Genomic DNA, 25,613 nt, shown 5'->3' on the forward strand with positions numbered 1-25,613 from the left:
AAAAAAAAGACAAAAGCTCACTCTGGAAGTCGGTGTGTGTCCCGGTACAAACCGAAACTCCTCTTGGCAGCAGAGAGACCACTGGGCCCCGTGCTCAGCTGAGAAATGTTATTGCCAGCAAAAGACTCCAGAAATGACAGGCAGAAGAAACCGGGATATCCTGAAGATTACGCACGAATACCTTTCCTGAAACACTTGAGAATTTGTCATTGCTTTTCAGAAAATACAAGGAAATGTGTAACTTTCTGGGGATAAAATTGTTTATGAATTTCTTCCCGGGGCTAAGAATGTTAGGTGAGCAGGACTTCGCCTCGCTCTTTGTATTTCCCCGTGGTGCTGGGCTTCGTCAAGCCTCACATAGGTGGTCTACGGCATATGCATTCTGATACCTGCGCATATTTTCATATATTTGTATGTATTGTGGAATTCTATTTAGAAGATTTTTGGCCTGAAGCGGAAGACTCATTACTATTAGATGAAAAGCCAGTTAATGGGATACCTGCATGGAGTTAAGTGACCCTGTGTGCTGACATTTTTGAACGCTTCCTGTATTTGAGACACAACACTAACTGCTTTATGAGCCTGATTTCAAAATCTCCTCGGGCAAAGCCCGGAGCAGGGTGCTCCTGGGGAAATGAGCTCCTGTGTGTCACAGATGTGCGCTGCTTCCCCACCCGCGCCTGTCCTAGCATGTGGAGGACAAACACATCGCTGTTTCTTATGAAACACGATCCACACGACCCCCGGCTAAGGTGGGAGGGGAAGGCGCCTAAGACCCCTCCGGATGCCCTGAGTGTCGCATTCTGCACCTTGGTCACCCATCACCTGCCTCGGCGTTGGGACGGCACTCCAGGCTCCGAGGCCGCAGGGAGTGTGACACTGCTGGAGGGAAAAGGGAGAGAGGGAAAGGAAAGATACTTACTGCAAAGCAAAGCGAGAAGCCCTTGAACTGCAAGGGTCGAGCCTGTTCTGAGGAGGCAGGGCTTCCGTTCACCGAGGGCCTGCAAGGGCAGAGCCCCGGGTCCGCCTCTCCGTCCTCGGCCCCACCCGGTTCAGGCCCGCGTTTCTCTCTCCCGGGCCCTGCCGGAACCCCGCTTGGTCTCCCTGGCCCAGTCTCGCCCGACCATTACCCACGCTGTACGAGACCGGCTTGGCTGCGTCCTCGTCCACACAGCCTTCGGGGTGCAGGGGAAGGGAGCCTGCGCCTCTCCTGAGCACGCCCGCTGCCCAACTTGGGCCTCTTGTCTTTCCGCTCCTTCCACTCCAGTCCCTGACGCGGCTCCAGAAACGGCACACGGTGTCCCTCTCAGCTTCTCCCTCTCTGCCTGACCTCCTCCGGCCATGGACATCCTGAGTGCTGGGACAATCTGTCTTGCTTACTTCTTTTATTCAGTTTTTCAAAAATTCGAGACATTCTTACTGAGTTGCCATCCTCCTGCCTCAGCCTCCTGCGTAGCTGGAATTACCAGCGAATGACTGAATACCCAGCTTATTTCCCCGCAGAACCTCGCACAGCCCTTCAGAGGTGCTCAACAGCACTGAATAAAGTGCTGAAGAAAGTCGTCCCTTTGCTTCCTCTCCTGCCCCTGGTCACGTGTCAGGTGAGGTGTCAGCTTCATCGCATTCTGATGCTTAGGCCCATCCTCCCCTCACTCCGTCTTGCGGGGGTCCAGGTTGATAACTGCAGCCTGTCTGACTCATCTCTGCAGGTTAAGCATGTAACACGGGGCACGACAATCTTGCATACAGCTCAGTATACGATCTTCCCTCCTGTCCACTTACATCGGACGCAGTGCTGTAGGCGAGGCTCCTTCCATGGAGAGGTGAGCGTGCTTCGGTGTGCCCTCCCTGCCCTCCCGTGGCCCTGGGCTTTAACCCTGTGGCTCTGTCACTGCCCGAAGTGGCAGTGAACATTTACACTGCCCGAGTTAGCTGGATCCTTTCAGGACTCGTGCGTTTAGTAATTCAGTAGGGTCCTGTGTGTAGCACACGGTGCGGAAGACTGGTTTGAGATTTGTTTCTTCAGTTTTCCTAACTGGCTTACTTCCAAAAGAGAAAGAGTCGCCAGGAAGCTGGGGACCTGCAGGGATGGACCGGAACTGCTTCCCCGCCCCATGGCGCTGGGCTTGCTCAGCTTTGAAGACAGGGGTCTCTGGCTTGACAAAGACATGTCGCCATTCCAGATGGAGCTAGGGAGCTGGAGGTCCCTTCCCTGGGAGCCTGGCGGGGGATGAGCTTGTCCTCACCAGGAGCGGCCACGGAGGCAGGACCTCTTCCCACTCCGCTCTGTCACACAGCTTCCCGTCCGAGCCTGCTGCCCTGCCCTCCTGGTGTGTTCGTGGCACCTCCGTCCTCCGCGCCCCTGTTCTTTGCTGCTGTCTTCTGTTGTCAGGCAGTGGAAGTGTGGCTCTGTGGGACACTGGATCTAACACATACCCCACCGGCCCACACTGCTGGGCACCTGGACAGGCTGGGGACCCTGGGGACAGTCCCCACCGGGACAGGGCTGGGTGTTGACAGCCGGCGTTGGGCAGCGAATCATGTTGGCGGGGCGGGAAAGCCTTCTTGTCTTTAATGAGCTGCTCATTGTCCCAACAGCAGGGGCCTGGCAGGTCTGGCTGACTGTGTGAAGCTGAAAGCCAGCAATTGAGCCTGGAGGTGGCCACTGCTGGGCCTCGGCTCCACTCTGTTTTCTCCTCCCCGCTTCTGCTGAGGACCAGGACTCATCTCCTGGGAGCTCACTGCTGCCCCAAAAGGATCTTGGTGAGCTGCAGTCTCCATTTCCTGCCTCATCACATTAGCACCAAGGCCCCGGGCAGAGGCCTGAGGAGAGGGCAGCAGCAAGTTGGAGTCCAGGCCAGGGAGCTCCTCCTCTGTCCTTCCCATCTCTTTTTTTTTCCTTATTTTTATTTTTATTTTTTATAGCTGAAAAGAGAATTGTAAGTGTTTGGGCTTCAGAAACTCACAAGAGAAAGGAAAAGATTAGCAAGAAAGGCCGTTTGGTATTCTTTCGAACTAGTCTCCCCCTCCAGGGGCAAGTGGAGCAGTGGGATTGCCTTAGTGGGGATGGGTTTTAGAAACACAGGGGTAGGGGGCTCCTTCACCACAGGAATAAGCAATTTGTAGGCTCTAGCCAACCCTTGGTACAAATTCCATAAAAATCCAACTGAACAAAACATGATGATTGACTAGTTCAAGTAAACGTGTGGACTAAGGAGCTAGCATTGTGGTAGTTTCTGAATTTGACACAGAATTTGGACCGCATGAAGGGAGATATAGTATGATCATGGAATTGATCCTGTGTCCGTAGCCCACTGAAATTTTGGTCAAATTTTTCAATAAGATGAAGTTTTGTTGTTTTTTTTTTTAAAAAAGCCTTAAGCTAGGCAAAGTGGTGCATGCCTGTGATTCCAGCACTTGGGAGGCTGAGGCAGGAGGATCTCACAGCGAGTTCAAAGCCAGCCTGAACAACATAGTGAGATCCTGTCTAAACAAGACATAACAAAAAACTCATATGATTCCTATGTCAAATCTACCATATGTCTGTGATTGCACAGCCCCCAAATTGAAAGCCAACAGGGACCGCTGGTTCATGCAACCCAGGTAAATGGCATCTTGTGGGCCAGAGTGGCCTGGCCAGTCTTCTGCCATTGCATCTGCAAGGAGGTTTTCTGCCTCTTTATTCTTCACTCATATTTAAATGTCTTCACAGCATTTAATATCGCTATGGCAGATAAAAGGATTGGCTTAGAATATTCTACGGAGGAAGTCATGCCTCTGGCGTCCATTTGCAAACCGCATGTTGGTTCCCGTGCTCGCCCAGTTGGAAGTGGGCTGTGAAGACCTGCTCTGTCTGGGCGCTGTGCCCTTGACCTCCTCCTCTTGCCCCTCACCCTGTCTCTTTCAAATTGCGAAATGAAGACCACATGGGGGCCAATCAGACGTTCTCCTCTGACCCCCAACTTTCCAGGCCTGCGGGAGTCCAGCCGGGATGGGTCTCCCGTGTGCTCAGAATTACACGTCTGCCTCCGGAGTGAGGCCTTTTCCTCAGACTTGACGCTTTCCAGAAGGCACACATGGAAAAAGCTGTTGCCCGGGGTTATAAAATTTTTCACTGGAGTCAACTGAAAATCCAGCTGAAATCCATCATCCCTGAGTAAAACCAAGAGCAGAAATAATTAATACCATGGGATGAGTGTAGATGTGGTGGGAAAGCGTGTATGGAGGTGAGCTCCCGGCAGAGATTCACTCTACTTTGACGGCACCTTTGGCTTATCTTTAACTCCTGAAGTCAAGCCCTGTGCCTGCCGTAACCCTCCCGCCATCTCAGTGTCCTCCAATTCCATGACTGGAGTCCACCACAGGGCAGTGCGACTTGGACTGCTGACCCTTTCTCCCGGCTCCTGGCTCAGTAACCTGGGAGGGAGAGAATCTGATCCCTCCAGGTCCCTGGGTGAGGCCAGCGGATGTTAGGATGTCGCACCTGGCAGCCCAGCCCCTGGCTCTTCAGCCACCAATCAAGGCACTGAGAAGAAGTTCGCGGCAGGTGGCATCAAGGTCGCCAATCAGCTGACCATAAAATAGGGAGCTGGGCCTGACGCTCGGGCCCAGCACAGCCACGTGAACCCTGAGAAGCGGGAGAGGCGGGGGAAGAAGAAATTCGCTCTGCCCTCAGTAGCTCTGTAGGCCGAGGGCAGCACTTGGCCTCTGGGCTCGGAGAATGGTCCGCACCATCTCCCAGACACGGGGCTCTTGGTCGGACGGGAGCTGAATTCTGCAAACCTGGATGAGCAGGGACTCAGAGGGGTCCACTGAGTTTCCAGAAAGACAGCAGCCCGGCTGGGAACCTGACTTCGGCCTTGTGACCTCTGACCTATAGAGAGTATAAGGTAATCAACATGCGCTATTTTGAGGCATAAAATTTGTAGTAATTTGTTGCCTTAGCAATAAAGTCAGTACACTCAGTGATACTCAAGTGGCCACGTCCAGGCTGAAATTTGAGAATCACTGGCTTATCTGTTGTAAAGACTTCTGAAAAAGCTGAATATTTAAAAAATATTTTCTGTGTATGTGGCATGAGTGATTGAACCCAAGGTCATCACTCTGTGCTACATCCCCACCCTTTTTTATTTTTTACTTTGAGACAAGTCCTGACTAGGTCGATAAATTACCCAGGCTCAGCTCAAACTTATGATCCTCCTGCCTCGGCCTCCCAGAGTGCTGGATTATAGACATGCACCACCTCATCCAGCTTGAACTGGTTTCTTGATTTTCATTTTCTGAAGAAGAGAAAACAAAAGTGAATGTTATTTTTATTATTTAATTTTTTTTTTTTTTTGGTACCAGGGATCGAACTCGGGTCCTTGCACTTGTGCAGCAGGCGGTGAAACCACTGAGCTAAATCCCTGGCCCTTATTATTTAAAATATAAAAATACCTGAACAGTGCTAAGCTCTTACTGAACATTCGATAAATAGTAACTATGATAACATCTTCTAATTGATATCATTGGCTAAAATGCTGCATCCCAGGCACTGTGCTAATTATTTACTATGAATTTTTTCAATTTTCATAATAATTTCCAGGGGCAGGCACTACCAGTGTTTTGTGTTTGCAAACCAAAACTCGGAGGAGGCTCATCCAGAAGCAGGAAGTTGGCAAAATATAGAGGTGAGAGGTGAACTATGCAGTATGGTTTGGAACCTGCAGGCTTTTTCTTTGTTGTTGCTTTTTAACACTGGGCTCCTACTTTGTTGCCTGGCAATCCCTGTCATTCTCCTCGGTGTAGCTCAGTACAGGTGTGCCTGCCCCAGCATGTCCAGCTGAACCTGAACTCCTAATTGTTATTAGCTTGTTATAGGTCACTTCACCTCTGAGTGTGCATTATTGTCTCACTTGCGCTTGAGTTAAGCATTCCTCATTGGTTTTCAGGATATTACCTGTCAAGAAGTATACCTTTGTCTTTCCCAAACTTTGCGAACAGTGAGGTACAGCCATCAGTTCAGCCACTATCTGTGGAAGACGTACTCTATGTGAGGCACTGTGTGAGGATTGAGCTACAAATTTGCGAAGGACCCCTGGCCTTGCTGAATTTATGATAACTAAAATCAGCAGCCACTAAAACCCTTAACATTGTAGAGACTTTCCTAGGGGAATCAAACAGCATAGCATTCCTAGGGTCATCATTATTTGACATGATTCTTTCAGTGCTAGAAATGCAACAGGATCTGACAAATTTAGCAAATAAAAATATAAGACATCTAGTTAATTTTGAATTGCAGATAAACAAAAGACTTTTAAACACCAATATGTCTAGATACTGTATTGTAAAGCTCTCAAACTAAAAAGATATCTGTGTAGGGTCAGGGATTTAGCTCAGTGGTGCTGCCGCCTGCCTCTCAAGTGCAAGGACTGGAGTTCAATCCCTGGAACCAATTAAAAATATATATATATCTGTGTAGGTGAAAAATAATTTTTATTTTTCTATTTGATCTAGTTACCCTACACACAGCAAAATAAAAGAGTAAAGAGCTGGGAGCCTGAGGCAGGAGATTCACAAGTTCAAGCCTCAGCTGGGCAATTTAGGGACTTAGTGAAAACTCATCTGAAAAATTTTTAAAAAGTGAATAAATAAAGGGCTGGGAATATAGCTCAGTGAGAAGGTCTTAGATTCAGTTCCCAAGTCCTACCAAAAAAGATTAAAGATATATGAGTATTATTTGCAAGTAATCAACAGGAAAACTTAGGACCAATGACGGTTTGGTTAAATGGCTGTTTATGTATTTATGTGATATACACAAATAGCTTTTACATCTAATCATAACTAGTTAGAATCAGCAATCAACTAAAAATAAAAAATGAAATTTAACAAGAAAGGTGTGGAATAGTAAGAAGACTGCAAAATGTGAGCAATGTGGAAGGATTCTTGGAAAGCAATGTATCTCCAATGTGCTGAGTTTAGACTTCAGTTCCCCTTAAGTGGTCTACTCAATACGGTCTCAAGCCCTAGTGTCGTCCAGGGTGGGGAGTGGAACTGGAGCACTTCGCAAAAAAAGCATAAAAGTGGCTTGGGGCCTGCGAGCTGCGCATGTGTGGGGAGAATGTTACCAGCGTATTTGGCTTGGGGGTCGCCCCTTGGCCGGATGGACCCCAGCAATGGTTTGCAGCCTTCTGGAACAGGGTGTGGCTGCAGGGATGAGGGTTGCTGTGTAGCAGGCGGGCCCAGGGCGGCAGGGTCATGACCCAGGGCTGAGTGCCCGACCCTGGCCGTCTATAACTGAGGAGGTTTGGCGTGTGTGGCAGTGTGTGGCCCACCTGCATTTCGGCACAACAGGAGCCTGTCTTCACTCATTCTCGACAAGCGGCCACAACCAACAGGCGCATCCCCAGAAGATTTTGAGATGTGACTTTAGCCAAAATAAAACATGCAGCTACAAAAACATACTTAAAGAAAGGGACAGAGAAACTGCGCTCTGGGGCAGCCTGTTGTCCCCGCTCACGGAGCTGGGCACCCGGTCTGCCAGGCCTGGGTCTGGGTGTGTACTCCTCCAGCTGTGGCCCAGTGGCTTCCTGGGGTCTTGGTCAGTTCACCATACCCAGCCATTGGGCCCTTAAATACTGTCTCGGTGCCATTCTCCCTCCTGATTCCTGAACCTGTTAGATCTCACTGCAGCCTTCAGAGCCTTCTTGTCCTGTCCTCTCCTCTCACAGGTGTGTCTTTCTGTGCTGCTTTTTATCAACAGTTATATGTAGTTCAACAAACTTCAGCTGTGTCTAATTTCCTCTTTTCTTGAGCCAATATTTCTAAGGACTTTCAATTTCATACTAAAAAACCCAAACCATGACATAATAGAAAAAAATGGATGTTTACAAAAGAAGCAATAGAAGTGGACAATAAACATACAAAAAATTACAAACATGAGATTTTCTTGTTTAAAAAAACTCTGAGCCTAATGTGCAAAGAGGTCGATAAACACCCCTGCTGCAGAGGATCACGGGTACTGTCATAAATTATGGCTGGAAATCTGTATCGAGGCTGGAAAACACCTGAAGTTTTACTCTAACTGGCAGAGCCGAGGCTGTTGCAGTTTCATGGATGCCTGGGTTAGGACTCAGTTATAACAATACTCAGAATAGCAACATTTTTTTATGTTCCGGTCTTCTACACCACAAGGAGTAAGGTGATTGCTTACCTGGATTTTCCCCCCCTGATGCTGGAGATTGAACCCCGTGCCTCTTGGAAGCCACCCAAGTAATCTACCACTGAGCTACATCCCTAGCCCCTTTACCTAGAGTTGATCCTAAGTAGGTTCCTGGGAAAGCACGCAAATATGCATGGATGTCAATATACGTGTGTTTTAATTCCAGCATTTGCAGTTGAGAAAATAACATAAATGTGCAATTGTTTAAATGATAGCCCATCTGTACAGGTGTACACAGCCAGCCTCTGCATCTACACAGCCCTCGTCCTTGGAATCAACTAACGGCAGATCAAAAATATTTTTTAAAAACCCCTTATGTCTGTACTGAACCTGTGCTGACTTGCTTCGAATTCCCTAAACAATGTAGTGTAGCAACTCTTTCTGTAGTACTCACATTTTGCTAGGCATCTCGGGTTATCCAGGAATGATTTAGATCATGTGGGGCTGTGCATGGGTCCTATGTAAATATCATGCCATCATGGGGTACTTGGGCATTTGGAGATTTTGGCACCCTTGAGGTGCTAGAACCCTTCCCTGTGGGTACTGAGGAGTGACGGTTTCATGGCACTGTTGAAATGGTCACACAGACCAAGGGTGACCTTCTGGACTTTTATGGGAAAATGTTACGTTTTATGGGGTGCCCCCCACCAGCTTATTCCTGAAAGCCTGACCCCACGAGACTGTCGTCCATGGAGAGAAGGCATTTTAGAAGCTACTTAAGCTTGGGTGAAGCCAAAGGGTGAGGCCTAATTCGGAGGACTACTGCCCTTGTTGGAAGAGGGAAAGCCCCCAGAATATCTCTTCTGTAGTGTTTGTTTACAGTAGGCATGCTGCTTTTATGTGCAAGAAGACAGATTTTAACATGGGGGGAAAGGTGCCTTCTGAAGCCGCTCTCCCAAAGCTGCATTTCTCTAGCTTTCTGCCTCGTCACCTCCCAGCCTCCTACATGATTCGTTGGACCTGGTGGCTTTCATTTAGGCGATGATTCTACTGATGAGGTGAATAACCTTAGAGTTATGGTCAGTGGTTCCCAAGGAAAGAGTGGTTGAAGGCTGAGGAGGCGAGACAAGTCCAACCCAGAGCGTGGGATCTCCCTGCAGGAGACCTTGAGCAGGTTAAAATCTGCCCAGTACTCAGATGGTGGGCAGCTTTCACTTGAGTCTCCCTGCTGCTGACAGTAATGCTGGCTGGACTCAGTGGTTCTTTTCAGTTTCCTCTTTTTTCTTTTTAGTTTCCTCTTATTGACAGATTTGATTTACGTCACTGCTGTGGTAAAATTTTTAAAAAGCAGAGGTCCAGAGATGATAAATGTGTCATGGCAGTTTGTACTTCTGGGAGTGTGTAAAAGCAAATGCAGCCCTCTCGTCATATTCAGGCAGTCTTTGTTGGTGGATGGTCTCACCCGCTGTGTCACTAGGCAGCCTGCCTTATTCGAGGGAAGACTTGAATGCTGGCTTCAGAATAACATCCTGCCACTTCTAGACGGTTCTGAAACATTCACTCTTTTTCACTCATCACGTTTATTTTACAGCAGACTGGTGATGGTGTTGCGACCTGGGTTTCTGACAGGGAAATAGATGTATAAACCGGATGCCAGCTGGGGCTCTGTTTCTTCCAGGTCTGGGTGACTGCAGTTCAAATCCTCGGTCAGCCGTCGCGTCCCAGGATTTCTGTGTTCCCAAACCCGCTTTCTCACGACCACGCCTGCTCATTGTGGGTTGTGGCATATTAGTGATGTTACAGTTCAGGGTACACCTTTGCCATGTTCTATTCCACGGGAAGTCCAGTCAGTCGTGATTTTATGGATCTAGCGACATTACCGAAGACACGAGGGTTGGAGGTAAAGATGGTGTTGCTGTCTTCCTCTGGAGCTACCCACGCATCCAACTCCACGACCTTCCCAGGCCTCCAGCCTCTGAGCCAAGATTTTTCTCATGATCTGCAGGCCCGGGAAAGTATAGTGTGCTTCTACAACTGGCTCTGCCTGGGAATCACCCTTCCCAGGTTATTCTGCCGCCTCCTGCTGTCTGCAATTATGGAGGACCCACTTCGTCCGGTTTTGCACGTCAACAATGAGATACTGATGATGCTCATAGTGCACATCAGTGGTAGGGTTGACTCAGCAAATCAGCACTTATCAGCCCCCTCCCCCAGACACTAAGTATTAAGATCCAAGAATACAAAGATAAGACATAGAAATGGGAGAGAATTTTAAAAAGCATTTTCTGTTTGGGAAGAACATTCTGAAGTTTCAGAGTGTTGGAGCCAGGAGGGTACTCGGGGATCGTGTATGTGAGCTTTTATCTGTAGACAGATGGGTAAACTAAGGAATAAGATCAATAGTTGCTAGGTGGCATGGTGAGATTAGAACGCGTGGCTTGAATTTCTCGGTCTTGTCCTCTTTCCCAGACACTGCTGACTATAGCAGATACTGACCGAGTGACAGGTACAAGTGAGATGGAGAAGCACTGGAAGGTACTGAGAAGTACAGAGTAAGCAGGAAAGGAAGAAATAAAACCAGCAGAGGCTCCTGATGAGAGTGAAGGAGGGTCCACTGGTCACAAGACCGCGGGGCTCAGTGCTGGGAGTGGCTCACAGAGGACAGAGGTACAGGCAGCGTGAACTTAGGTGCCCCTGCTGGTGAGAACCAAAGAGCCTAACGTGAAAGCAGTGCTTCCCCACGCTCGACCCTGTTTCATCTTGCTAGTACCCAAAATTTCCTCTGATGTCACTCTTCTTAATGTGGGCTATGAAAGTAGGAGTTGGTGAACTTTTGAGAAATCAGAGCATCTTTATGGGATCCCCAAGGCCTGAGAAGATCAACTGAGTGGTGCAAAAATTGCTCTGCTCTTAGATTTATTGGAATCATGCATAGGTTAAATTGCTCCAACTAGAGAAATTAAGTTTGATAGCATTAATAGAGGGACCTTGCACAAGGCCGTATCATGTGATTTCCACAGTCTGGAAGTTACACAACATGAAACTGATTGGAGGGGGTGGTAGAGAGAAATGGAAATATGGTTAGCTCATTTTTAATGCATGGAGGAGCACAGGAAGCCGTCACTGTGGGATGGATATTTTTCTTTTTCTGCTGGTTCTCTGTGACTTTTCACTCTGACTCTGCATACAAACTGTTCTTACGTGTGAGCTGGTAACTTGGACCAGTTATAACCTTTTTTTTCCTACCTCTGAGCTACACACCCCAGCTAACACTAATTGTAAAAGTTTATTGCATGTAAGGAATAAAATGTCAAATAAGCTACAGTAGGACATGGTGAGAATAGGAAACTAAGTGGAGAAAGGTCAGGCAGAAACTAGAAGTAGAAATTCAAAAACTGAAGTGCTCAGGCCGGGAATTTAGTTCAATGGCACCGTGCCTGCTTTGTAAGTACCAAGTACCTGCCCAGTACCAAAAACAAACAAACTGAAGTGCTTTCTGTCATCAAAGTCTGCATATTCTTTTTATCACTGCTGCTTACAATCTCTTCCAAAGACTAAGTGGTTTCATCAGCACATGGCCCAAGGTGACTGGGCGAGCAAATCTTCACAATCCTCCTTCCAGTTCTTGCGCCCATCAGGGTATTGTGGATTTCCAACTTCCGATTCTGAGGGAGAACCTGGTTCACCTTGCTCAGTTTACTCCCAGAACTCTGCCACCTTTGGGGAGTGTCCATGGTCAACTCTGCTGTGACCAGCAACCAGGGGTTATGGCTGGACTGGCTCAAGGCCTTTTCTGCAGCCAGGGTCATGCTTCGCCATTGAGGGAAAGCCTGTGCCTTTGGATCTATGACCTAAGTGAACTTTTTGAAGCTCATATTTTTGAATAACACCTTGATCACCTTTTCCAGTGCCAGCCTTTTGGTCTGGGGTTCAGATTCCCTTAGTGAGCATTTGAGAAATGTAGTATTTAGGACTTAGCCAGGGAACATGAAAAAGTAGAAGCAGCGGGACAGCGGGGCCCTGTCTCCTAACGGTAAACAACAGGCCCGCGGCTGTACAGTTTGCTTTCTGATGCTAATTCTTTCACATGGCTCAAACCCGAAACGAAATCAGGGTGAGGTTTTAAGGAAGTGTGCATTTTTCATGATGGGTTACTCCTAAAAATAAAAGCCAGTTTAAGAAGTCGGAGAAATAAAATCGTTCTGTCAGAGAGAACTGGTCAGGGGGTGCAGGTGGTGTTTGTGTGTTTGTTTGGGGATTTTCCCACCTCAGCCTTGGGTTTGCTAAGTGGTGAAATCCCGAAATCCCGAAATCCCGGAATCCCACATGCTCTGCTGGGCAGACCAGAGTCTGGCACAAGTGGCATTCACGCCTCCCTCCGGGCAGCGTCTACAGATCTGTGGGTTGTAATGCAGCGTTTATTGATGATGTGATGAGGACCAGTTCCAAAGTCACCCAGATGCCCAGCTCCACAGTGGCAGGCTGCTCACCACTGTGGCCACTGGGCTCGCAGCATGGCGACTCTCTCGGTGAGAATGAGTCCCTGGAGGAAAGTGAGGCTCCTTCCTCGCCTTTGTGTGGGCTCTGGACCCGAGCCTCAGGATCCCCCGCCCGCCTGGGACAGTGTGGGGTGAATCTGACATCTCCTGTCCACCAGCTTGGATCGAAGCGCCCTCCTGCTTCACAAACCCATTTCCACAGACACCATACAGCTGGCCCTGTCAGAAGATGCCCTGAAAAGGAGAAACAGGCGGCAGACCCTGCATTTCTGCTGTCCATCGTAAGCAGTCCACTGAAAACCAAGCTCAGCCGGGAAAACCAAGCTTGGAGGGGAATCCGGAGACTCCAGCTTCTTGGCAACAGGAGAGGCACTGTGGCCATTAGACTCTCAAACATCTGCCGGGGAGTTTGGAAGGGGTCACCGCTGTCCAGCAGCTTCTCAGGTGCCGTAGCTGCTGCTCCCTGGCTTTGATCTGGTTTCCATGCGGGGGAAAGGGAGAAGCAGTGTAAACACATAATGATTTAAAGCATGTTCTTTCTATTGAGAAAGGGAGCCAGGCTTGGTGGTGCACACGTGTAACCCCAGCGTTCAGGAGGCTGAGGTGGGAGGATACCCTCAACTTTGCTTCAGCCTGGGCTCCATAGTGAGTTCAAGCCCAGCCTGAGCTCCATAGTGAGACCCTATCTCAAACTCCTACCTCAACAAACAAACAAAACCATTAAGTGGTTCACTTCTGATTTGGTCACTGCATGCAACTCATTCCTCAAGTTTAAGGCCACCCTGTACTGTGCAATGAGACCCTGTCTCAAAATAACAACAAAAACCTATCTGCTGGGCATGGTGGTGCTCACCTGTGATCTCAGTGCTCGGGAGGCTGAGGCAGGAGGATCTCCATGAGCTCAAGGCCAGCCTGAGCTACATAGTGAGACCCTGTCTTGAGAAAAAATTGGGGGCTTCCTCCCATCCCTTCCTCCCCTCCTGTCTCCTGCATCTGTGTGCACAACACTGCGAGAAGAGGACAGTGGAGAAGGCCACTCCAAGTCTCGCTAGGTGGTGGGCTGTGGGACACTCGGAATCATAGATGGGCTGGCAGGTCGGTACCTTAGGAACTGGATGGTCCAGTCTCGATAGTGCATGATTAAGGTTGGATTAAATTTTAAATCTCACAATGAGCGATGTCCTCAGTGGCTCACTAAGTCTGAATGCTTCTATCCTCCTCGCAAAATATTTAAAGGCTTCCCTGGAAATATCTATGGGACTCATTCTTGTAATGTGCTGGACATGTCTTTTGCATTCAAATAAACCTCCACCCAAGTTCCTAAGCGTGGGAACAGAAAACGGCTGATGAAAGCCAGGCTATGAGAAGTTACTTTTAGGGACAGAAGCAAACTTTTCTGGATGTATTTTTTCTTTTATTGAAATATAGCAAAATCAAAAAATAGTTTGGGGGAAAGGCTGCTATCTTAAAGGCAGAGAAAAGATTTAAGCTCTGTGATTTTAGCTGAGGCAAGTTTTGGTGACGGCTGGAGGCTACAGTTCTGTCAGCTTTGTTTTGTCCAGAAGGGATTGTCAGTCTTGCGCGTGGGGGATGACATTGCTGGCGCTGTCTCTGAATGAGCAGAATTGTTAGTTGCATCTCTGGGGAGGTGGAAGTCCTTTGGTGTAGGAGAAAGTTTCAGACGCGTGTTTTCAAGACAGAACTGTGGGCTGTGTCAGTTAAATAACAGGGCGCTATTACTGCTGACCTGTGAAATTTACCATTTGTGTCCCCTTTGCCATGGGAATGGATTAAGCGGGCTCCCCCCAAACTGTCTCAGGAGCTGGCACTTTACGCTCCAAGATGGATCCTCGGAGCGGCTTGTGTGTAGTAAAATGTCGCTGCGTTAATGGAGGAAGGTGCCCTTAATGGGCCCCTCGACTTGGAACGGGAGGCAGCCAGGTCAGTGGGAGGTGGAACAGAGGCCCAGGGAGAGGAACGGTCATTACCACAGTGCTGTATCTAATAACACGGCTGGTGACAGGTGTGCACGAGGTCAGTAATGCACTTCTGAGTCCAGTGCGGTGGCTTTTGGTGCAGTGTGAGGGGGGAGGAGCGTGCAGTTCTCTAGGGAGGAAGCACTTGGCCTTGAGAACAGGGCAGCGCGATGGACTGTCCGCGTCTGGGCAGCCAGCCTGAATAACGCTGCCGCCGCCAGTGCATCGGACTCTGCCGCAAAACGGATTTGCGCTCCTATCCGATTACTGGAATGTTATCGCTGCACACCTTTCTTTTTTAAATTAAGAGGGTATGCGTCCACCTCCCAAGAATCTCTGGGACATTTATGGAAATTAATTTGACTTGTAGGTTTATTGATGTAGTTATGGACAGCAGACCCAGCTGTGAGTCTAAATTAAGGAAATCTTTGCAGGAAATGTATATCTCCAGGGTTCCCAGTATGTTCTTTGGCAAAGCTGTCCTAGCCAGCTGTACAGATGTCCCCAGCGTAAAATGAGATCGTCTCAGTAAACCCATTTTGAAATGAAAATACAGGAAAACGCATGGCTTAGCAACAGTCTGTAGAGCGTCCAGTATTCCTATCTGGGATGGTAGGGCCATCGGGGAGCTGCCCCCAATCTCTAGAGAGTGACAAACCCACATGTGACAGTCTTGGGAGAGATCAAAACTTTAAATTCTAAAATATGGTTTCTACTGCATGTGTATTGCTTTTACTCTGCCTTCAGGTTCAGAAATCTCAAGTCAGAGCATCAGACTGTGGGCCACTGTCTGGATTAGGAAACACTGGCTCATATTTTTTCCTTTTTATTTTATTTGTGGTATTGGGGATGAGACCAGGACCTTGCCTGTGCTAGGCAAATACTCTCTGCAGCACACTTACAGGTTCTCTATGGCTTCCCAAGTCCCACAAGATACAGCAGGCAAGTCCTAGACTGGAATCCCAGCCCACCCTCTGTCTTTCGCTTTACAGCGACCCTGGAGGCAGACTGCAGCAGTCATTATGTGTTTCCCAAGCCCCAAAACGTTTCGATCTCACCTTAGTTCCAATTCTAACCTCAACTCTGAACCTTCCTGTTTTTGCTCCTTGGAACCTGGAACACATATTTCCTGATATCTAATGAGACCAAAGAGCATGCTGACTCCTTGCGCATTGAAATGCAGCTTCCAGCAGCTCTTGTTTCCAGGACTGACTCGGCACTGACTACACGCTGTCTTTTACTATTGATTACACGTTGTTTAGACCCTATTCCTAAGGGCTCGGTGGGCATACTGTGTATGACGTTGGTGGAATGGTGAGCAAGACACGTCTGACTTCTTGGACATTGTCGTTCAACAGGGATCAGAGGAAACAGGCTGGCAACAGGAAGAGTTGGGAGAAGAAGGCTGATGGGGTGGATGGCAAGACCCTTCCCCAGGCTGCAGCTCAAAAGAAATCTCCTAGGGCTAGGGATTTAGCTCAATGGCCCTCACCTGCCTTGCAAGTACAAGGTCCTGAGTTCAATCCCCAGTACTGGGAAGAAAAAAAAGAGGAAGAGGAAGAAGAAGAAATCTCCTAGTACAGCTACATTTACTGTGAAGGAAGGGGAGGACTCAGTGGGCTTCACACCTGTGAGGAGGTTGCTTCATTAAACTAGCAACTTGAGCCAGTGCCTCTGACCCTCTGCCTGTCTCTAGACTGTGGCTGGCCGGGGAGGGGGGAGGTGGTTACTCTCTGCAGTGCGTTCAGGTGCTGCTAAGTGCTGGGATGTATCTCATAAGGGACAGCGGAAGAATCAGACAAAGGGGAAGGATAATACCAAATTTATATTTAAAAAGCATCACTTGGGCTTAAGTGGGAAATGACTCTAAGCTGGGTAACCAATTGTGTGTTCATCTGTATCATCATTTGCTTTAGAGTTTTCACTTTGAGCAAATTAATGATTCTACTTTATACTTGTAGCTTCTACTGGGGCCATCTCATTGTTGTTCTTTGTCTTTTGGTGGGGGGTCTTTTGGTAGCATTTGAGGAGTTAATGTACAGATCTTCACCTTAACCTGTGGATAACTTCCAACGGCACCTCTGGTCCAAGGACAGCATACAGCACATTCACGACAGATCAGGACATGAAGAACTCCTACAGTGATCTCAGGCATTGTATTACAGTTACTACAGTGGACCCTCAAGTTATGACTGGCTGAACATACGAAGAACTTTGTTACAAACAGAATTTTAGGTTTAATTTACAAACAGAGTCTTGAGTTACAACCTGAATGCTTATCACTTGTGCTTCCAGATGGTCTCAGACACAGATTAACCCCCTAAAGAGTTCTGGAAGGAACATTATAGCACCCTTTCCTGAGTGGGGTTCACTGAGAAATCCTGGGCCAGTGTCTCTCTAAGGGCACTGAGATCTGCCTGTGTACAGAGACACTTTGAAGGCTGTGTAGAGGAGCTGAGCCTTCAATTGACCAACTTGAGTTACAACCAGTGCTCGGGAATGAATTGAGTTCATAAGTCAAGGGGCCACTGTGTTTCTTTCTTTGATGGTGATCTTTTATTAGCAATAAACCCTCTCAGCAGCCACAAGTCCAAAACTCCCACATATTTGACAAATTATGGGCTGAATTATTGTTTCGCAAGGTGATGTTGATAAGATAATATATATAAAATGTTAACCAGCAGGGATTTAGCTCAGTGGATCCACCTCCTGCCTCGAAAGCGTAAGGTCCCAGGTTCAATCCCCGGTACTAAAGAAAAATGTTAACCAAAGGAAAACCAGAAGACAGAAACCTGCTGAAAAATCAGCTATTTCAAAATGTAGGATTTATAAGACACTGACTCTAACAACTGAATACATGCAGATAGAGAAGGTGCATTGCTCACTGCTCTGCAGAACATGACTCTTCCAAGCGCCGGTGCAGGCTTTCCAGGGTACATGCCCATGGTGAAGTGACAATTTATTGGCTCCATCAGGAGAAGAGAAATTCTGAATTAAATGATGCCACTTTATCTCTATTATCAGATGCTTCGAATAAGTTAATTTCTTCTTCTTCTTCTTTTTTTTTTGGTACTGGGGATTGAACTCAGGACCTTGTGCTTGTGAGGCAGGCAAAGGCACCACTGAACTAAATCCCCAACCAAGTCTATTTCAATAATGATCATTTAAAAAAAATAATAATGATCATTTAAGAAAATCTAATTCATAGAATATAAGTAAATCTTAGGAGTTGATTTGGTTGGCATTATTATGAATCCTATTGGGAATTAAGTTTAAAATTTTTGACTTTGAAGAGGAAAATATTTTGTGATAATATAAATACAAATTTTGGTAACAGACATGTGGTATAAACTTTGTGTCTTTACCAAATTTAAGAACTTATGGATCTGAAGTGGATTTATATACTTGTAACATATATACTTTATAATTGCTGGTAAACAAGCTTACTATTCTACCAATTACATTTTAATATATTTAACTAGAACTTTGTGAATATGTTAACAGGAATATATATTAAAAACTCTGTAATAGTTTATGATATTGATAATGTTGAACACACAAAACTGCTTTTTCATGGCACGATTTGTTTATTTTCTCTTTGTTCATCAGCAATTGCAGTTTAGAAGTGTTGGAGCCTTTGTGGACTCTCTTGAAATCAGCCTTTGTTACCTGTAGTGTTCTAACATATTTTGTATACTGTTCCTTTAGCTACTAATTGCATTTCATACACAGTAAGTTGGGAATTTTTATGCCAGTACAGCATTTAACAATTGGAACAGCAAAAAGTGTAAATTTCCAGAAAATTGTAGTTATAAAGCAGAAAATTTAGAAATAGGAAGTCGTTTATCCCTGCAAAAATGAGGGAATGGAAATGAGGATTTCAATGGTATAATATCTCATTCCAAAGGATTAAGTTTGGTTTAGAATATTTCAATTTGGGGGAAGGCTCTTTTAATGCAGTTGTTTTCAACTGGATTCATTAGTGTTCTGTGCCAAGATTGGGAAGTGGGTGGAAAATGCTTACACTTTGCAGCATTTACATTTGAGGAAACATTCAAAAAATCATAAATGGTGGCAACTCTTTGGAAAAATTTGTTTAATAAATATTATGTATCAAAGAAAGGCACTCTAAAGAGTTCAGAAAGACAGTATCTGTGAAAATATTTGACCTGCGGTACCTACAATCTCAACCTGAAGGTCAGTTTTGGTCTGGGTTTATCAAATTCTATAGAGTATTTTCTCAATGAAAAACAGTATGGGCCTCAGCAGAATAGGTTAAAGACATAATAACTCAAAATGTATTAATAATAAAATTAAAAGACCAAATAATCTTACCAAAATGTATTTGCAGTACTGGGATTGGACCCAGGGCCTTTGCACCAAGCTACATCCGCGCCTTTATTTTTTATTTTGAGACGGGTCTAAGTTGCCCAGGCTGGGGATCGTGGTTCTGATCCTGCCTCAGTTTCACAGGGTTACTGGCCTATGCCACTGCACCCAGCTGAACTGTAGTTAAGAAAAAGTAACATTCTTCATACTAAAATATGTACAGCTAAGGAAATGAATATAGCATATAAATTTGTACCAAGGATAATTACTAATATTTTAAATTTCTAACAATGCACATGAAGTATTTTTTGGCATTAATATAATGTTTTTAGAAAGAGTTTTACTTATGGTAAAGTACACATCACATGAGGCTTGACATTTCAACCAGTGTGAAGTGTGTAGCTCTGTGGCATTTTTCCCATTCACAGCACTGTGTAACCAAACCCCCATGTTTCCAAAACCTTGCATCACCCTAAACAGAAACCCCGTGCCCGGCAGCAATCGCCCCCCTTCCCTCGCGCCCGACCCCCCTCGCCTCTTGCTCTACTCAGTCCCTGGGACCTGCCCATTTTGCTTGCTCTGAGGAAGTGGGGTCACACTACACTCATGCCCTGGTGTCTGCCCGCTGTCACTCAGCACAGTGTTCTCAAGCGTGACCTGCATGTGGCAGTGACAGAGCATCTTATCCTGTTGCATCTGCAGGCCACATTGTGTCCGGCCTTACGCCCTCTGAGGGACTCTTGTGTCTCCAGCACGCAGGCAACGTGGGGAGTGCCATCTTGGTTGGCAGGAAATGAGACCTCATTATGGCTTTGGCAAATTTCACTTGTAAAAGTGACATTTGAATGGAACCGTTTTGTCAGTTCACCAACATGGTGAAATATGGTGGAGTCAGCTTGTCAGAGAGCTGGAGATTTCCTATCGGTTAAATGCTGGCTAGAGGGCCAAAGGGTCAAGGCAGAGACGCAGGCAGAAACGTGAGTCGGATGGGTGGTGCACCGTGAGAGAAGCGCATTCAGTGGAAAAGTTGGGCTGCGTGCAGTAGGTGACATGAAGAGGACTGAAGGCGTTTGCCTTGGGGAGGGGAGGAGAGAGCTGATCTTGGTGCCACAGCATGGAGGAGGGATCCTCACTCCACGGAGGCTCGCGGTGAGGGCGGGCAAAGATGGCACGCCGGGCATGGTGGACACCAGTGTCGCTGGGCACAGGAGGATGATGCCTGGCCCCAGGGAGTCGGGACTCTGGTCCAGCTCAGGAGGGAAACTGGACCTTGGATGTTTAGATTTATCTTTTTTCAGTGTTCTTATTTCCATAACAGAACGATCAGCTTCCGGTGAGCATTTCTCTGATTTTCAGGCATGCAGCAAAATTTAACTGAGAATTCCTCATGGTTGAAGCCATAGGTAGACGTAAGAGGAGTTAGATTTCAAAAAGGTGTGATTTTTGTTCATGATTAATTTGTAATTTTTTGTTTCAGAAGCTAATATTCATGTGCAAATTTCTGATTGCCCTTGATTTAGAAAGACTAATGGGAAAAGTATGATGGGTTTGAGTTTTTATATAAAATCATCAGGCATAGAGAAATATCTTTTAGAAGTGTTAAAATAAATGTTCCTACTGTATATTTAAAATTAAAAAAAAATAAGGTGTGATTTTTTTGTACATGGAGACTGAACCCCTGGTTAGGGCAAAATAAAAATTTTAAAATACAAAAAAAATTTTTTAAATACAGAAATATAAGTCAAATGCTCTGAGGCATAGAGAAAATTGTTTTGTCATTTGAAGAGGGTCTCAGAATGACCAAATGCTACACCTAAGGGGACCTTTAGTCCGTTTGTGGACTGCATGATCTAATCAGGGTGGGGGTACAGTTTGTGTAAGGCGAGACTCTGCTCAAAAGCATGAATTTTTGTTCAAAAAGCAGAAAAATTGTCCACTAAAGAATCATACATATAAATCCCTGTGTTCCACAGTCTCTTTCTTTTACTTGGCATGGTGTTTTCTGTTTGCTATTTAATGTTCTATGTTAAAAATTAGCATTTTAAATTAATAGCATAGGTTTTCCCATTCATGTTTGCATTGCACAAGAGTCGTTTAAAATCAGACCATCTAAGCCATCGGTGGCATCATTGAAATTACACGGTCTGAATTTTCCTCGTCAAGCGCTTAAAGCTGACCAGAGGATGAACACAGACCAGCCCTGGGAGGCCAGAGGAAGGCCCGCCCCGAGCGCCCTGGCAGGACAGCATTTGGCTTGGGGGCAACCCTGGGCGTGAGGACATGGGAGAAACAAGTGCAGCCCCTCATGGCAGGCAGATTGCTGAGGCGCGCCTGGCCTGGGGACAGAGCACGGGGAAGTCACGCCGGGAACGTCCCTTCCTGAGGGCCAGGCCCCAAGTCACAACAGGCAGGAGGACGCGGGGCTGCTGAAGCCTCTCCACGAGATGCAGGACGAGGAGCAGGGGCGGAGGGAGAAGGGCCTGGCCCTGCTGAGATGCGGGTTCCAGGCAGCTGTGCACACTTGCACCGAAGGGCCCCGGGGTACAGCTGGAGATGGGCAGTGGCCAGGGCCCCCAGGAGTCACCTGAGGCATTTGCCGGGCCTCAGCCCATCACTCCTCTGGGCGTGGAAGGCAGTGATGGCCACAGGAACATGCACAGGGGAAGCTGGTGGGGCAGGACACCAGGAAACAGCAGAGTGCCCCGCCCAGGACCTGTCCTTGGGAGGTGTCACCAACCAGGCTCCGACTTCAGCACATTTCCCACTGTCCCAGCAGACTTGCCTTACAAAATACAAGGAGTGCTCAAAATATGTCATAAACACTGAAATTGTAAAAAATTATTACAGTAAAAGATGCATTGCCATAAATCTCCCTCAAAATACCTCCCTGTGCACACCCTTATCCCATCATTCGTGCTACTTTCTCAAGCATCTCTGGAAGGCGTCTACCATGTCCCTGTGAAGAGGGTAAAAGAGACAGTGAATGCTGCAGCCAGGTGCCAGCCAATGGAAAAGTGGGCTCGTAAAAACAACGTGATGTCAGCAGCCACTTTATTTCCCAGATCTGACACTGTGAAACTCTGGCTCTTCCCCAAAGACAGAAATGGCCATGAAAGTTAAACATTTTGAATCAATTCAGGACATTGAGGCAGCCAGGACAGCACAGCTAAAGAAACTCAGGACAGAGAACTCTAGAGCTGATCCAGAAAGTGGCAAAAGCCATGGGATGAGTGAGTTTGAAAAGAGAAGAAATATTTCAAGGGGAACTCAAGGCAATGTGTCTTTTACTGTAATAAAAATTTTAAAGACTGTATTTTTTTTATCAACCCTCCTCTAAATTCCAAGTAATTAGACATTTCAAGGAGGTAGTGAGAGCATGAAAGGCCCTGGGCCTGGGCTCTCGTGTGACTGCACAGAGTTGCACATCCATGAGGCTGTCCTGGATGTGGCCCCTATGTTAGGGCACACTGGCTTCACAGCTGTGTTTTCTGCACCCTCCCATCCACACTGCCCTTCTCCGGGAGCCAGGAGTCTGACCCCTGTCTCCTTGAGCACACACTTGCTCAGACTCAGATGGCATGGCAGTGCCCCTTCCTCGGTTGCGTTTGTTTGGTTCACATCCTGGGAAGAAAAGGCCAGCAGCCTCCAGCAAGCCCCAGGGGAGCAGGGCTATGTGGTGGGACACAACACCCACCGCTCTTCCCTGTTCGCTTCTATTTTCCTAATGTGGAAAAATATAAACAGAATGGAAATACACTGAAAATGCGCATGTATTAAGCCTAGACTAAACTTTTCATTTGGTTTTGATTGTTCTTTGGTGGGGCAGAATGCCAGGACCGGAAGGTGTAGGAGGCTTCATTTGGCATTGGAAAAGAATCATCTGAAACAAGACCTACTTTTACATCTGCTGTTCTTCCACTTCATCATGTTATTTAGTTTTGTTAATCTGCAAGATAATCATCATTCCAGTTTTTCAGATGGAAGACACCAAGTCTTGGGAAGGTTATGTAGCTTTTCCAAGTTCTGACATGGCAGAACTGGAATTGAACGCAAGTCTGTCTGACTTTAGAGATGCTGCTCATTCTTTGGGATTAGCATTTTGTCCTCATGTATCAGACTGCAGTCTCCCATCATCCAAATCTCCAGAAGTCCATAGAAACACATTTTCCAGGGGGTTCTAATCAACATCCAAAGAAGGTGACTTGTCTGACAGCTTTTTCCTGGCCAAGTCAGACTCAGAAACATTTTCTAACAGACTAACAAGTCTGAGATTTTGCCAGCAGAGTGGTAAGTAAGAGAAAGAGTGACAGAGGAGGAATGGAAAGAGCTTCTTCTCCCCAGGAGTGAAGAGGAAGTTGGAAACTTCCTGATGGAGGAAGGAAGCTCCCCTCAGCTCCCCCTCATGAATCCTGGCCCCTATATTGGTGTGTCCGTGTGGAAGAGAAGAGAAGGCGGAGGAGGAGTGTTCTTGCTTACCTCAGCTTTCCCGCCTGACTTTCAAGTGCAGATGCTATGTGTACTGGATTGTGAGTCAAGCTCTTTCACTGTAGGACTCGGTCCCCTGAAACTCAGAGGTGGTGGAACCCTGTCCCCTTTGAGTCTCCAGCCTTCTGGGAATCTTGGCGTGGTGAGGAAAGACTTGAGCGTCAGCTCTGAGAGACACAGTTCTCATCTCCTTCCTCCCATGCTGACCCGATTTCCTGTCTGCTCTGAAAGATCTCACGGTTAGATCTGGTGAGCAGCTCCTTTCTGGCCCTGCATCCAGGACTGTCATGCTGTGCAGCCCTGGGGGTTTCCCTGTCTTCAGTTCAGGGTGTGAACCGTCACCATGAGAAAGAGTGACTCATCGCTCTTTAATAGATGGAGGTGGGGCCAGGAGGCTGGGGACAGCTGCTGCTGGTGTGAGCTTGCACCCAGACAGCCGCCCACCCACCGATGCGGCAGTGCTCACCTTTGTCATTCACAGCTGAACAGGCAGGAGCCTGGGGTATCCAGAGTCCAGCTGCTGTATTTCTAAGGATACTGCTCAGTCAGAGGAGCCATGACCCAGTTCGGGGCTTGTAAAGTGTGTGTCACACACTTCCCCACCCCACACAGCGGTCACTTTGTCTTTCCCTCCCACGCATGCTCTCCCTCAGACCCAGAACCTCTGGCCAGGGAACAGCACAATAGCGTGTCTCAGCCGGCTCACCACTGTGGCTGGGATATGGTCCATCGGACCCTGGTGATGGACTGAGTGAGCTCAGGACACAGCCGGCCACCTGAGAAGGCAGCAAGTGGGATAGGTGTTGGCGGGGGTGCAGCTCAGAGGTACAGCTTAGGTCCGGTATGCACAAGGCCCTCGGTTCAGTCCCCAGCACCAACACACAAGACAAAACAGAAATTAGACAGCTGGGCCGGGGATTTAGCTCAGTGGTTCCACTGCCTGCTTTGTAAGCGGAAGGTCCCAAGTTCAATCCCCAGTACCAAAAAAAAAAAACTTGATAATAGACAAAACAGAAATTAGACAGCTGGGCAGAAGGGCTGAGCCACTGGTCCACTGACTGTCCCATGGGCCGCCACAAGCCCTGCTACCGAGCAAAAGAGTCTTCAGGTCTGCCTTACCTCCTCCCAGGCTTTGGAGCTTATCAACTCTTGGATCCTTAGAAAATTATTTCAATTCTATGCCTCTGTTTTCTCTACTATAAATTGGAGATAATAATAGTAATTTGCCTAAATGCCATTTAGGAATGAAAGAGGTAATGCATGAAATGTGACCAAAATGCAGTGAATGTTCAAATTTTTAAAAATTTTTACAGGGAAGGATGCATTACCATTAATCTCCCTCACAATTATTTCCCTTACTTTGAACACACTCATCCCATCATTCTTGCCACTTTCTGAAGTCCTCTGGGGTCCTCTTTCCTGAGTGAGTGTCTATCTGTTGTGGCTGCCTCGATGTCCTAAATAGATTCAAAGCATTTACTAGCAATAAAAATATTAGGGTGCATCTATATCCACTTTATTCACCAAATCTGGCACTGGATGACTTTTGGCTCTTCCCCAAAGACCCATGATCCCATAACCCATTGGGTCTTCCCCAAATTACCATGAAAGGAAAACATTTCGGGTCGACCCTCCAGGACAGGATATGGGGCAGCCATGAGAGCGTAATTAAAGACACTCAGGAAAGAGCACCTCCAGAGCTGCTGCAGAAAGTGGCAAGGAGGATGGGATGAGTGTGTTCAAATCAAGGCGGCATATTTTGCGGGAGATTCATGGTTACATCTTTTACCCTAACATGTTTTAAAATTTATTCATAGTTTTGATCATACCATATATGTAAAGTACTTAGATCAGTGTTTGGCCTACAGTAAAATTCTCTGTAAACCCAGGCGATTGATAGTACCCTTACGAAGCCTCTAGTCTGAGACATTCCTGAGCTGCATGATGCAAGGGATATGGCAGCCTGCCTTGGAGATGAATGGGCAGACTCTGGAAAGCTCTTGACCTGCAGGTCCCAGCACTCACCTGGGGCATCCACACCATGTAAAGCACCAAGCCCTGCACCTGGGCAGCAGAGCGACCTCTCCGTGGCATCTCAGAGGTGGGCTGTGGGCATCAGTAGCTCTGGTGTCCTTGTGTTTACTAGGATGGAAGTGCCCAGTGAACACAGGGTTTTCTTTTCTG

The 25,613-nt window shown here is 47.1% G+C and overlaps 1 long non-coding RNA gene across 2 annotated transcripts in view; it reads left to right on the plus strand.

The window, feature by feature from the left end:
- The first annotated feature begins 4,616 nt into the window (after positions 1–4,616).
- LOC110346007 (uncharacterized) overlaps positions 4,617–25,613 on the plus strand; it is a 50,764-nt gene continuing 29,767 nt past the window's right edge. The window contains exons 1-3 of one of the 2 annotated variants that reach the window (XR_002389761.2): positions 4,617–4,889; positions 5,585–5,669; positions 15,974–19,609. This is a non-coding gene — a long non-coding RNA (uncharacterized LOC110346007). Of the gene's footprint in view, positions 4,890–5,584; positions 5,670–15,973; positions 19,610–25,613 lie in introns of those variants that run through there. The other variant, XR_002389760.2, reaches the window with a different exon arrangement.

This window comes from Heterocephalus glaber, unplaced genomic scaffold (assembly GCF_053883595.1).
Source record: "Heterocephalus glaber isolate CG9 unplaced genomic scaffold, H.glaber_assembly_v1.0 deba00001688, whole genome shotgun sequence".
Classification (NCBI taxonomy): Eukaryota; Metazoa; Chordata; class Mammalia; order Rodentia; family Bathyergidae; genus Heterocephalus; species Heterocephalus glaber.